Source organism: Meleagris gallopavo, chromosome 11, assembly GCF_905368555.1.
Source record: "Meleagris gallopavo chromosome 11, MGAL_WU_HG_1.1, whole genome shotgun sequence".
Lineage (NCBI taxonomy): Eukaryota > Metazoa > Chordata > Aves > Galliformes > Phasianidae > Meleagris > Meleagris gallopavo.
This window is the reverse complement of record NC_139414.1, coordinates 18,888,378-18,901,989: the sequence shown is the minus strand read 5'-3', so window position 1 is coordinate 18,901,989 and position 13,612 is coordinate 18,888,378. Positions and strand designations below refer to the sequence as shown.

General features: G+C 45.5%; 1 long non-coding RNA gene across 1 annotated transcript; it reads left to right on the top strand.

Moving 5' to 3' along the window:
• The first annotated feature begins 1,599 nt into the window (after window positions 1-1,599).
• Window positions 1,600-9,022, top strand: LOC146543654 (uncharacterized). Its single transcript, XR_014885545.1, has 2 exons — window positions 1,600-1,874; window positions 2,884-9,022. It is a non-coding gene; the product is annotated as an uncharacterized LOC146543654 (long non-coding RNA).
• The last annotated feature ends 4,590 nt before the right edge of the window (window positions 9,023-13,612 follow it).

Sequence of the window (13,612 nt, the reverse complement as noted above, 5' to 3'; positions counted from 1 at the left end):
ACAACAGCCCCAGACACAGCAAGAGATAAGCAGACCCAGTGCCACCCTAGCCAAAAGCAGAAAGACTAGAAAACAGAAAAACGCTTATGCACATAAGCAGGCCTTACCCCGAGAGCCCTAACTACAGAAAAACAGTGATGAGACTACAACTAGCAGGAACACAACAAGGGTTCTAGACTCTGCTTAAATAGGGCTCAGAGAGCAGGTGTGGCTGGGGGCTCAGGTGAGGCTGCTCAGGGCCATTAGTTGCACATGGGGCCCTTCTAAAGGCATTCATTTAAAATACAGTGCATGAAAATAAACCATTTCCTTCCTGTGTGAGACTAAAAGCAGACTATTCTTTCATATAAGGACTTTTCCTGAAATATTCCCATGATGAAGTTCTGTGGCTCCATGGCCTGCAATGTTGGCAGCCCGCTGCTGGGTTATACTTTGCCCAGGCTGATGAACCCAGTGGGCTGGCAGTGGTGCTGTAGTTGTGTTTAAGCTAATTTTTGTCAGAGTTCCCAAGCTGTTGGTAGTGCCTCAGTAAAAGCACATCACCCATTTAAGAACTAGGTCTTCCCAGTTGATTGGTCTTCTTTGCACAGCAGGTCACCCAGGGCAGAGCTGAGAGGAGCAAAAGTGCCTGGCTTTGGGCAGTTGGATCTGAATAAGCGTATGATAAATGTATTTTTCCTAAAATCCATCATGCATAGGCAGAATTGCCCACCCTTCCTTCCACATCTTCCCTGTCTGGGGACAAGTCTTCTTCCTTATCTCCAGCAAGCGCTCGTGACATTCTCCAGATATACACATGAGGTCACATAGAGACTTTCTGGCCAAGTATGCTGCTTATCCATGAGAGTTACCCACACAGGAGGCTGGGCACATCTCCCCAGATCTGAGCCGAAGGGACAGCTTTATCTCGGCAGGAGTCACACAGACACAACACAAATGTTTGCCATACGCTCCGCTGATGCTTAACAAGGCCTTTACAGTTTTCAAGGGAACAGATTACAAGGCTGTGCCAAAACTGGCAGCTTCCTGGAGAATCCGCAGTCGGTAACTTGACGCAGGTTGAAGGTAACTCATGGGTTGTGGTGGAATGGGAGATAAAACAGAAGAAAGAGGGGATTGAGAGAATCTCCGTGCTAAAGAAATGGTTTCTTCTGCAAAGCCAGCCTGTGGCTTTTGGAAAAATTCACTGGTTACTAATTAAATTACTCCTACTCTTTATATTTTCTTTTTACACACTTGCTTCTCTCTAGCATAGAGACAATGAAGAACTTTCATTTTCGAGGGAAGTTGGTGTGCCAAACTGTGATCTCAGTGCGAGTGGTGGAAGTGCACATAAAGCATTCCCTTTGGGGAATGGGAATTGAAGGGTTCGGAAAAGAGCCCTGGTCGCACAAATGGAGTTTCATTATTTGGTATGTGAGTTCATTATAAGAGGGTTCAATTATATTTCATCAGTGAGGAGAAAATAGCCTTTTCATGCAATGTATCTAGTTGAGTTGAATGCTAAGCACATCTGACGCAGCTTTTGGAGAAAAACAAAACAAGAACAGTAGCCATGTGAAAAAAAAACAAACAAAATGACTAAGGCATCTCGGCGCCTCGGCGAGCTCTTTTCTCACGGAGCCATGGCATAAAGAAGTGAATGAAGTACAGTAGCTTAACATGCATCGCATGAGTGTGTGCGGAGCCACTTCTGCTGATTTACTAACTCGTTTTGTTTGAGGGGCACTTGAAAGGCTTTGACATTTACAGCTCTGTAGGCAAACGTGAAAGGAAAGAATGGATTCTGTATCTTCAACCTCCCAGCTGCTGGTGAATGTCTGCTGAACAGAGCCCTGTGAGATCAGGAGGTGCTGAGCCCCGCGGCTTCCCAGGTTTGTCTGTGAGCTCTTAGAGCAAACATATCAATGCTCAGTGGGGTTAGAAATGTAAATCTATCTCTCAGAGAGATGTGAAGTCTCTCAACGCAAAGCTGCAATGCCTTGACCAAGCGTTCCATTTAAATGCTGTGCAAACTGGGTTAAGAGGGCAGCCCAGAGCCTGTTGTCAGCAGCCATGCATGGGGTGCTCAAAGCCCGCACTGGGTATCCTGAGATACTGAAGGCAAAGGGGGTTTGGGATGTTTTCCTGACTGTAATTGCCAGAACAGTTTTGTTTCGGTGTGAGTCACACGCTATACAAATGTTTACTCTATGGTATGTCTCCACTTCACAAGGGCCTCACAGATTTCGGGATGTGACACACACAGACAGCACCAGGAGCACAATCTGGTGCAGCTTCGAGCTCTACAGTAAACTATGATATTTCTCCCAGACACAAGTGTTACATTTGTCAAACCTGAAGGCTTTCTGTCTTCCTAAATCAGTCAGTAGAAGCCATTTTGATAGCGTGGGTGTTTCGAAGCACTTCAGTTCAGCCTTGGCAGTGTTTGTGTCAGAGCCTTTATTACAGCGTTGGTTTTTGACTCTGCCATGATGTTGCTGTTGTGACACAGTAGGGCTCTGCAGTTTCCGTGCGTCAGTTATTCCCTGTCAGCCCTCTCTACCTGTTGGCAGGACCTGCCTGTTCCAATATCTATTAGGATATTTCAGCCCCGTGATGGGCATGGTACAGGCTGGGGAGCAAGGGAAGGAGGAGGGCGGAGCAGGAGATGAGGAGGAAAAGGTAAGATAGCAAAGGAGTAGGAAAGACAAAAGATACACGGGGAATACAAGGATCAAGACCAGCAGGGAAATGATAACAACACTTTTCACCAGAGGGATAGGGTGGTGCTGACCATGATCATATGTAGACTGCATGTGAAATATTTGCGTCTTTTTCCTGCAGTTTTGCTCAACTGGAAACCTGAATAGAAAGTAATATGCCTTCATTTCCTACCCACAGAGGCCAGAATACAAGGGAAGGCGATGGGAAGCTGAATGTTTGGATGTAACACACAGACAAGAAGCACTGCTGGTTCTGTGGTTTAGACATGGCCTTTCTGAAATATGCTCAGGGTGGGCAATGGAAGGCAGCCCTCCTCTCTACCAAACTGATTTGGAGCACTAATCTGAAATAAGTCTCATAGTTCCAGAGATCAACAGCAACACCCATTCTTCCAATTTCACACTGTCTGCTCCATCACCTCAGATACTCAGGTGGAAGATAAAACTCCTCATAGAAAGCAGATGTAAATTTGCACTCTTCCTCCAGGAAGAAGTCAGCTAAACGACTCAGCTATGAAACTCATTCGCCTTTCCTGGACGAGGTATTATTAAGATCCATTACTTTCTCCTGCACTGACATTCTCGATGCCTACAGTATCAGTGCTGGAGGGATGCCACAGAGCAGATGGATACGTGTCCGCTCTCCTTTCCTGTAGGATCACTGCACGATGAAACAGCAGATCCGTGACTTCATTTTCCAGCCTTGTGATCTGGCTGGCAGTCCCTCCTCTCCTGTGTGCAGTGGCTCTGCAGAAGGAAATTTCACTTTGCTAATGACTGGGGAGGAGGAATCAGCTGGAAATTCATTCCTTCCTGGAGGCTGCCAGGACAAAACCTCCTGTTTCCCATCCTAGTGCAATAAGAGGGGACAGTAGATGTCCTCATGCAGGTACGTGGCTCTTGCAGAGCCAGATGTGGCGCTGGTGAGTTGTTACAATGAATAGAAAAGTGGGATATTCTATTTACAGTTCTATCTAGATGGTATTGCTTAATAAATAAGGACAAATTCTCCAGAAGTGTCTGCTGAAACATGAATCACACATAGTTTGGATTATCCTTGGAAGACAAGATTCATTTCTCTTCCTAGAGCTTCGCATTCATCACATCTCATGCTCAAAACTCTTTTTTAATTAAGAAACAATGCTGTCAACATAGGTTTTTGTGAACTAAAACAATGCAGGGGAAGAAAGGCTGCTTTCCTCATTTCTGCTGCATAGCAATGACTAACAGCATTCAGTGAGAACGTCTTTTGAAGAGCGCAGTTGACCACTGCCACCCACCATGCACAGATCAGTTCCTTAGGCTGTATGTTTCTTGAAAATCTCTATGACATCTTTGGACCGGAGATAAGGTCAGCACCGTGTTCCTTGCCTCAGATGATGAGTTTCTAAGTTTGATTCATGTTGACTTCTACCGAAGGAGAATGTAAAATACAACATTAACTAGCCTGCAAGAAAAAAAATGAAGTAAAACAAATCATTCTTTTCATCTGCTCTGATGCTGGCAATAAACACGGCTGTATCTGTGAAATGCAAATGAGTGGGGGCTTTCACTCACTGACAGCAGATATCACATCACCAGAGAGATGGCCTTGAGATCCCCGCCAGCCGCAGTCACAAGCCATCCCTATGGCAACTGGAGCAGTGGCTTGCATGGAAGAGCAATACTGGCAAAGCGCTCACTTAATACGCTCTAGCAGCTGACAACACAGCTCTGCGGAAGCAGCCCAGCTTCTGCAGAACACATCAAGGGCTTCTTCCCCACTGGCAACAGGGGCTGCCACCGGGTGACACCTCAGCTGAGCTGCGAGGACATTCCTCTGGATGGTCCTTCGTTATTCCGACCCAATCCAATTATACCACACTGTGACCTTCATCCGGCCCACACGTACGGATCTCCTTCCCATAAAAGGTCCAGAGAGAAGTCTGGGACTTGGGCACTGAGCAGACAGCACACCCAGGATGAGGAGCTGTCTGAAAGCTTCAAAACCCACATTCCTCTGCCCAGACGTAGCCAGGGGACTGAAACTGCTTCCAACGCTTCGTAGCCTACTTCCCACACCGGAGATGGAGGCCTTTGCTAAGTGCTGAATTGCTCCAGAACCTCTGAAGTGCTCACTGAGCTGAAAGGGAGCAGTTACAGGGACAGGCAGAGCAACCAGCAGCCATCCCGGCCTTCTCATTGATAGGAGTAAGGCAAATTCAGTTAAGGGTAAAAGCCCTTTTAAAAGAAAACAAACAAACAAAAAAACATGAAAACAAACAGCAAGCTGAACTATTTGTAGCTATTCAAAGTAAAGAGGGGAGACTATGCCTGTTAGCACTCCTGTGCTCGCAGAGCATCACAGCTCCATCCTGCAAGGCAGGCTGCAGAAGCTCAGCCCATGCTGTGTGAGCAGCAGCAGCAGCAGCAAGGAGCCCAGAGAAACTTTGGCTGGCCAATAGCAGCTGAGAAGAAAGCACTGAATTAGGTAAGGAGCCCAGACACATTGCAAAAGGGAGAGGAGAACTAGCTTAGTAATCTGCAGTGAATCACCAACCAGAACAATCATGAAAAAAGTGTTTATTATCTGATAGTTACAAGTGTTGGGGAGGGACTGGATCACCAGAGGACCTCTGCACAGTGTTTTCATCAGCCGAATTGTGCCAACATTAACATTAGCCAACAGGAACTGAGCTCAGTGTATTAAACAAACTTGCCAGTATTAACCTGTTAAAACTCTCTGAGTGCTCCGCTGAGCCAAGTCCTTCTCTGGTCCACCTGGAGCAGTGCATGGCACCATTATTTTTTAAATCCAAATTGTGGCAATTTGTAATGCCATACAGAGATTTCTACTGTTTCTAACTCAGCCCTCATTGGTGGCTTTCAGTACCTACTGCCTAATGGAAAGCTTTTCGGAAGGTATTCCAGTTACTGTTGTGACATCATTTCCTCGCAGACCTGTGGTTGCCATCACGATTGGCAGGCTGGCCATGTCTGCAGAGCTGCTGAGGATGAATGGGCTCAGAAATGAGCAGACCCATCTGTGAAGGCTCCAGGTCAGCCCTGCTTCACACAGTGATGCAAAAAGTTACCTGCTGATGTCTATTCCATTCCAGCACTTTCACTGAGTGTGCCTTGGAGCACGGACTTTGCCTTAAAGAGCAGCACATGCGGCTGTGCGCAGGCTGGGCAGCCTTTGGCATTCATCAGAATTACACAGAGTTGTAAACATGCAGACAGATTGTGATAGGCTTTAATTCCCTGTACTGTGACAGCACAACATTGCATCCTCTGCTCTGCACAACCAGAGCCTCATTGCATTTGAGTTGCTCATTATTACCTTCTGCCCCACCTCCTGCAGGACACCAGCTGCTGAATGATGGGCTGTTTTCTGTCTTCTGCTCTCATTTTGAGCAGAAGAGCCATGAATCTGCAGTTTGTTACATTTACCTAAAGGTGCACGCTGCAGCCCGAGGTGCCACCAACCCAAGCCACTTGTTTCAGAGAGCAGCAGAGGGGTGCTCAGACAGCAGGAAATGGAGCTTGGTTTTCCTGGAGTTATGATTGCTCCTTCTCTGATTGTTGGTCTGTAATAAAAATGAAAGAGACAGACAGCAGAGCTCTGCTGCAAGGAGGGGTGGTCTAAGAGGAAAGCAGGGCTCCGCTGGAGTGAAGGCATTATTTTCCATGTACACCTGTTAAAGACTCCAGCTTCAGGTCTGAGCACCAATTTGGACAGAACCAGTTGTCTGCGATGTTAAGGGAGTCAGCAAGCTGGGGTAGCACATAGTGAGTCCAACTTCAGCATCTTCTCCCAGGAGAAAAGCTTTCTCCTTTGTGTCCAGGACTGGCACAGACGGCTTCCTCCCTCAGCCCTGGTTTTCTTGGCACATTGTTTATTTTGTTGTGTAATTTCTCTCCCAGTGGATCCAACCCCTGACTTGTTTCAAAAGTATTTGGCAACCTCTTTCTCACCACCATTTTGGTTGCCTCTGTGTTCTGGGCTGCTCATGGGGTGATGCATTGCTGCTGGGCGACATTTGCAGACACATTTCTGACAGGAACAGAGAGCCACAATGATTTCCTGAGGTGAAACTTCCCGCTAATCTGTGTGTGTCTGTGTTTATGAATATGTTGTTTCTTATTTTTCCTTGGCTTTCGTGTGATGTCCCAGCTGTACACATTACATCAGCATCACCCTGATGCAAATTCCAGTTATTCATGCTCTGGACAGCCCTGCTGCTGGTGCCTGTGAGCCAAACTGAGCTCCTAATGGTCTCTCCCAGGTTTGGGATACTTTCCCCACATCCATCGTGGCTGGAAACTGAGGGTTACTTCTGCAGACTGCTACCAATTACCAGGGCTGACTCCATACAGATTATCTGGAGAGCTGCTTCAGTCAGAAAAAGACTTTCTTGATGGGGTTTGGGACCTCCATTCCACTATTCACAGGAAATCTCCAGTTTTACAAGCTGGGAGAACTGAGTCTGAGATTTAGGAAGGGATATATTCAATTTCTGACTGAAGCAGGGCTCTGGACAAAGGAGGACTGGGTTATGGGGGACCGAGAACAGTGGACTAAAGCAAAGATTCCATATTGTCTGGTGCTCAGTGGAATAGAGAGAAGAGAAAGAGCACTGGGTGAGCAGTGCCATGGGCATGACATACTCTCTGTTGAGTCTTCAAGAAGACATTGATGGACTGGAAATGTTGGAGGAAAAATAGAAAATTTCTTTTCCAAAAGAGTGGTGGTGCACTGGCACAGTCTGTCCAGAGAGTGGTGGAGTCATCATCCCTGGAGGTGTTCAGGAACCATGGGAATGTGGTACTTAGGGACATGGTTTAGTGGGCAACACTGGTGGTAGGCAGACAGTTGGACTAGATGATGTTCGAAGTCTTTTCCAACCTTAATGATTCTCTGATACTATGAAAAGAAGAAACAGCACATAATGGAGGTGTATAAAACTGGTGTCATAGAAAGATTTGATTTAATACTAAAGAGGATGGATAGACTGAAAGAGCAAGATTGAGCATAAAGCAAGATATAATCTGATATGTTTGAGGAGTTCCCTTTATAGTTTTACCTTCACAAACTGCACAGCAAATACAGTACTGCACCCTCATCTTCTAACTCACCATATCTATGTCCAGTTATGTTTTGCCATGCATAGCTGTCTCAAAACAATGTGTCATTAACATATGAAACCATTATGAAATACTAAATTATTTATATACAACAGTAGCTTAGCATCATACGACTTTTTGTCAGGCAATCTGCCACAGAATTAGGAAAATAAGTTGAGGTGTTCAAGGCTGGCAGAGAGAGCTGTGGCAGCAGCTGAGGGCTGAAAGCTGCCTTGAATAGAAGTCCTGACTGCACATTACCACGTTCTTCCAGGAACTGCAAGAATCCAGAAAGCCAACAAGAAGCTGATGCATAAGAGCAGTTCCACATCCATGCTCATCTACAGCTGTAGCTTCATGAGTTTGAATGTCTGTAGAGGTACAGTGCGTTTTCTATGGAAACAGAACGTGAGGTTGGAACCAAAAGCAGCGAGAACAGCAAATCACACTGAAGTAATGGGACGGCTGTTTAAGGACACAGACTGCATTTTTGCTTTGGCTGCAGACCAGTCTGTGGGTAGAAGCTGTCTTTCTGTCCAGATGAGTCTTCCACGTCTAGCTCGCTGCTCGCCCTGCTACTTCCTCTAAGACCTGCTAACACAGCTATGTCTTCTGTACTGTATTTCAGTCTCCCTGTCATTACTGCTTCTGCAGTTTGTCACTTGCAGCCCATTGCTCCTCGCTCCTATTCTAACTGGGAGACTTCTCGGAACGGAGATGAAGTGCTGGATTTGATGGGCCAAACCCATCTTCTTGCAGACAGCTTGTCATGGCGGGGTACACAGTGTCACAATCGTCATCCATCTCTGCTGAGTGTTACAGCAACCCAGGCGTTTCCTCAGCCCCTTCTATGCACTTTGTTTACCCAACCTAACAATACAGCAAAACTCTCAGCACCCTGCACAGTCATTATGGCAACTGTGCTTTTAATTAAGAGCAGAGTTCCGTACTGCACCAGCAGGAAAAAAGAAAAAGAGTTGTTTGCTTAATTTGATATGTGGTGTGGGATACTGACCTATGAATTTAGGCCAATAAACTTCCCTTCATTTGCAAGTAGGACTTCCGTTATTTCATTTACCATTTATGATTCTTAGAAATGGAAATACCGTAAAGGTAATATTTAAAACAAAAAATACTACCAAAAAAAGCATGAAGCAAGTTTAGTTTTTTAAACGCTCTTAATTAAAGTAATAAACTTTCAGAATAGAGAATTTCCATGTGAATGACTCATGTTATTAAGTACAGAACTGTATGTTCCCATGGCTCAGCAACCTCAGTAAATATATCATTAGTGGTCCAGAGAGAGAGAAGGGATAGTTTGGTGTTGGTACTCTTGTTTTCAGCAGTGTAACAAATTAATGATATAACTGTTATTAATTTTCCATAAATGTTATCATTGTCCTTGCCAGAGTGTGATGGAGATGTGAGAGGAAGTGATTCACATGACAGCCCATGATTCACGTTAAGACTGACTTTCCATAGTCTGTTAATATTCAGTCCGCATGAAGAAAGGCTGAAAACTGTTAGTGTATTACATATAGTGTACCAGGCAGATCAGACTCCCTTCCACAAACCTTCATGTTAAAATTCTTTAATGCTTCCCGCTGTTTCAATGCAACATGGAACACGTCCATGGGAGGTTAAGTCAGATTGACTTCTTGGCCTTGGGTTTGCCCCACCATCATGATACTGTGCTCTGCTCTGGACTCCTGATTGAGGCTGGCTCTGATCCCTGGGTCTGCCCTGCACAATTTTCTTAAGTACTGTGAGGATGGGCCCTGGGTTATTGACTTAACAGGTAATGTGAAGAGCACTCATTAGTCTTTGATGTGATGCAGGGTGAGCAATTAGCTCTTATTCACCTTTTGCATGTTCCTTGACAATGTAGACTCCTTCTGCACCATGTCAGTTGCCTTTTCTTGGGCTGAACAATCATATTTTAGTTATTCCATATGTGCATACAGAAATATGGGAACCAGCATGTGCATTCGTGCCCCTCTCTTTGATTGATAATGAATTTCTTTATGAGACAAAGAGTGCCCAAGAACTTGTGCTTCCAGAAGTTTCAGTGATTGGGTATCTAAAGAAACACATTTGTTGGCCTGCTTTAAATTCTCATGAGCTCTGTTAAGCAATTCAGGCAGAAATGGGCAACAACACAGCCTACTTAGTGCTGCCTTGGCTGACCTGCTGGGGAGCACTTAGGGCAGCGCTTATCTCTGGTCAGTAGGGCTGCTCTGTTATGAGATGTTTTGTTCCTTTTTTCTGTTACCATGTAAGTGGTGATAATGTACAAAAGAAATAATGCAAAGTTTTAAATATCAATAATTGATCTGTAAAATGTAGCATCATTATTTTTCCTGGTAAGTGGCCTTTGGTTTCTGTAAAGTCTTCTAAATAAAGAGCACAGTGGGTATGCAATTAAAGTAAAAAAGGTGTAAACAATCTGACAAACCAGGCTCGAGTGCAGCTATTCCACCATGCTCCCACATGTACATCACAGTCAGTTTTGGGAGAATGCAGCACAGCCCAGACTTCCAGGGTGGATGCAGAACTGGTGGAAAAGGAGACGATTGTATTGAGGCTTCTGAATGCTTAGCTCGTGTTGGAGCTTGTCCTTAAAGGATGACTGTAACCTGTACAGCACAGGCAGCTCCTTCTGTACACGTGAGCTGGAGGGCGGTTGGCACTCAGCCTTGTGCTCCTGCTGGGAGCAACACAGGACAAGGAGAGGCACTGCTGAGCTCAGCCTGTGCCACTCGTGCTCCGTGGTAAGCATCCGCTCGCATTCCCATTCCAATGAAAAATCGATTTAGGAAAGAGCTTATTGGCAGCCATAAGCTTGGCTGCATGACTGAGCAGCATCAGAACAACAGATCCCAGAACTTGGAGCTGCTGAGTGGCTCTTCCCAGTCAGCTTTAACTATGTGAGCTAAAATAAGTGTTTCTGATCCCTTCTGCAGGCAGAGGGATATCCCACCTCACCCAGCACTGAGCTGCTCTGCTGCTGCCCTGCCAGCTGCCACCACGCTGAGATGAGCAGCCTGCCTTGTCTGCTGTGCCACCTCAGAGAAGGGAGAAGGCCGCGTTGTAAGCACTAAGCATCGAGACTTTGCGCTGTGCAAATAGCTGCTTCCCAGCCCTGGGGAGCAGAGCTGGGTTGGAAGGCATTCTGAAGCCTCGTGGGTGTGGAGGAATTATTGCTCGCCTGCTCAGGCTGCCTGCATCATCTGACCGACGTCTGCTGGCCAAGGCAGCGCTGCTGCGTCCTGCTGCATGCACTGCATAGGCAGGAGAGCTCACAGCCAGAACACTGGAAGTGAACTCCTGCTCCTTGTCAGCGAATAGTACTACAATGAGGGAAAAACAATTATAAACAAAGCAGCATCCACGGCAACGTAGCCGTTTACTTCTAAACTCCTCTAAATAGGAATAATGAAATCAACATTTTTCTTCCCGTTTTTGTATTTTAAAAACTAACACAGGCAAATGTGGGCAAGTCCTGGCAATTAATGATCATTTGAGTCAGACTTCAAGCGAGCTGTAATAAAGTGCCAGGAAGGATCTTCCTCTTTTATGGTTTTGTATCCAGAATGCAATCTGCACTGCTCAGCACAGCAGCTTTGCCTTTTGGGGATATATCAGAGAGATTCATGCAATTGTTTCAGATGAGGTGCTTTTCCTATTGCCTTGAACAGCTTGAAGTGAGGGATGTTGTTTTCTGCTTGCAGGAATAGCTGAGGGTAAAAGTTGTGCATGCAACTCCAGAGCCATTTGTAGCATATTCTTCCCTGCTTTTTTTCTGGGTAACATATCTGCCTCCTGAAGTCACGACTCGGGTAACTGAGAATTCTGAACATACATCATTAATTCTGAGCTCGGGACTTGAATCTGTCTCTGCCACTTCATTGGTGTGAGTAAGGTAAAGGATAGTAGGAGCAAGGTCATCAGTGGGCTCAACAAGCTTACACAGCTCCTTATAGCCCTTATCCTGGCTTCCTTATCTTGCTCCATCTGCTCAATTCCAGTGATATTTTTAGCATACATTCGCTGTACAGTTTTTCCAGTCTGGCTGCCTGACCCTTCGATCTCTCAACAATGCAGCTGCAATGGAAGTGGTGCACAAGCAAAGGCTGTCAGTGCAGTGGGATTTCTTCCAGATCCCAGAATAACCCCCAGATTTGACCAAACTCGTCCCCTTGGAGCTATTTTCTAATGAGTCAAGCTGGGAGGCTTTTTCTGTAAGGTTCTATTAACCTATAAATGACTGGAGCTCAGCTTTGAAGTTAACACTTCATTAAGATTAATTGGGGAAGTTCACACCTCTGCTGGGAGTTTGTCTAGCGGACTCAGCAAGACAGAAGTGCACTGATTTACAAGCTGATGCCTGGTTCTGTGGCCACAAAAGCAAGGGCAGGGACTGTCTAAAGAACAGTGCAAGAACTGAAAGAGCTTCGCCAGGCTAGCTCCTGAACCTCATAATGTGAATGGGAGCTGATGGCAGCAGCCCTGAACATTCAGTACTATTTCAGGTGCCGACCCCAGAGCAGTAAATGACCAGGGATATGGATTAAATCTTTTCACTAGATAAACAAAGAGGTAAAATTTTCCATTCTGCTGTCCAGCAGGATCTGGGAATTATTCACTGCAAGGAGGGACATGTGGTCAAATGTACCCTGCAGCACGTCAGGTCCATCAAGCATGGGGAAACCAATGCCCTTCTAGGCTGGGGTATACCTGGGAGTGATATTGGTTCCTTTGTACTTCTGGTGTTTGAGACAAACAGAAGTCAAAATTGGAATCAAACCAAGTACATTTCACAGCTCTTGTTATGGAGGAAGTTTTTGAAGCACCTTACCTGTAAAAGTCACATTTTTATGGAGAAAAGAAGGAAAAAGAAGCATGTGTCAGCATCCTCATAAAACAGTGACCAGGCCCTATGCCATGTCAGGAAACCAGACTGAATCTCTTGCTGCTTCTCTGTCCTCCCTATGCAGCTGCTTCTCTGCTGGAGGCTGTAGCCTAGAGCACAAGGCAGCTCAAGTCCCTGTAGTGTCCTCAGCTTTCTTCTTTCTCCACATAAAGATTCTTTCTATCCAGTAAATCATCAGTTGTTCCTTGAGGTCAAACTTCTGTAAGGTATCCAGGTGATGGGTTTTCAGAGTGTTCCAGCTGAAAGAAATTCTCAAATAAATGAACACTTCACCTGTACATCAGCTCATAAGCGATGGCTCTGGGATACACCTGACTCACTGTGATGATGAGACCTCAGTAGGACAAAGAGCTATGACCATTAATGCCTTAAAGTCGCTGTCTTTTTTCTGATGGTCCTACACCAAAATAGCACAGAGCTAATGATGGTGAGAGCAGTGTTTGGAAAGGGCCACATGGTGAAGCCTTTCTCCTTTGTCAAAGCACTGAGAAATGGTACATCAAAATGATGATGGTGGCACATATGGTACAGTAAGTAAGTCAAACCTCAGGCTGTGTCAAAGTTCACGTTCAGAATAGATTCTGCCTCTAATCAATTTCATGCTGAAGAGCAGACAAGCTGTGAAGTCCCATAAGCATTGCACGTAAGCCACAGCTGCAGTGGTTTAAGTGAACTCTCCAGTCCAGCAGTGCCTACCTTCTCCAGTAATGACAGCGTGGTGCTTTCCATAATATTGGGTCAGCATTTTGAAAGGGTTATGATTAGCTGCGATACGACAAAATAAATGATGGTGTGTCTTGTTTGCACAATAGCTTTCATACTTAGTGCTCTGTGCGAGATAAGCTTGTGGCTTGAAGCTAGGAGAAAC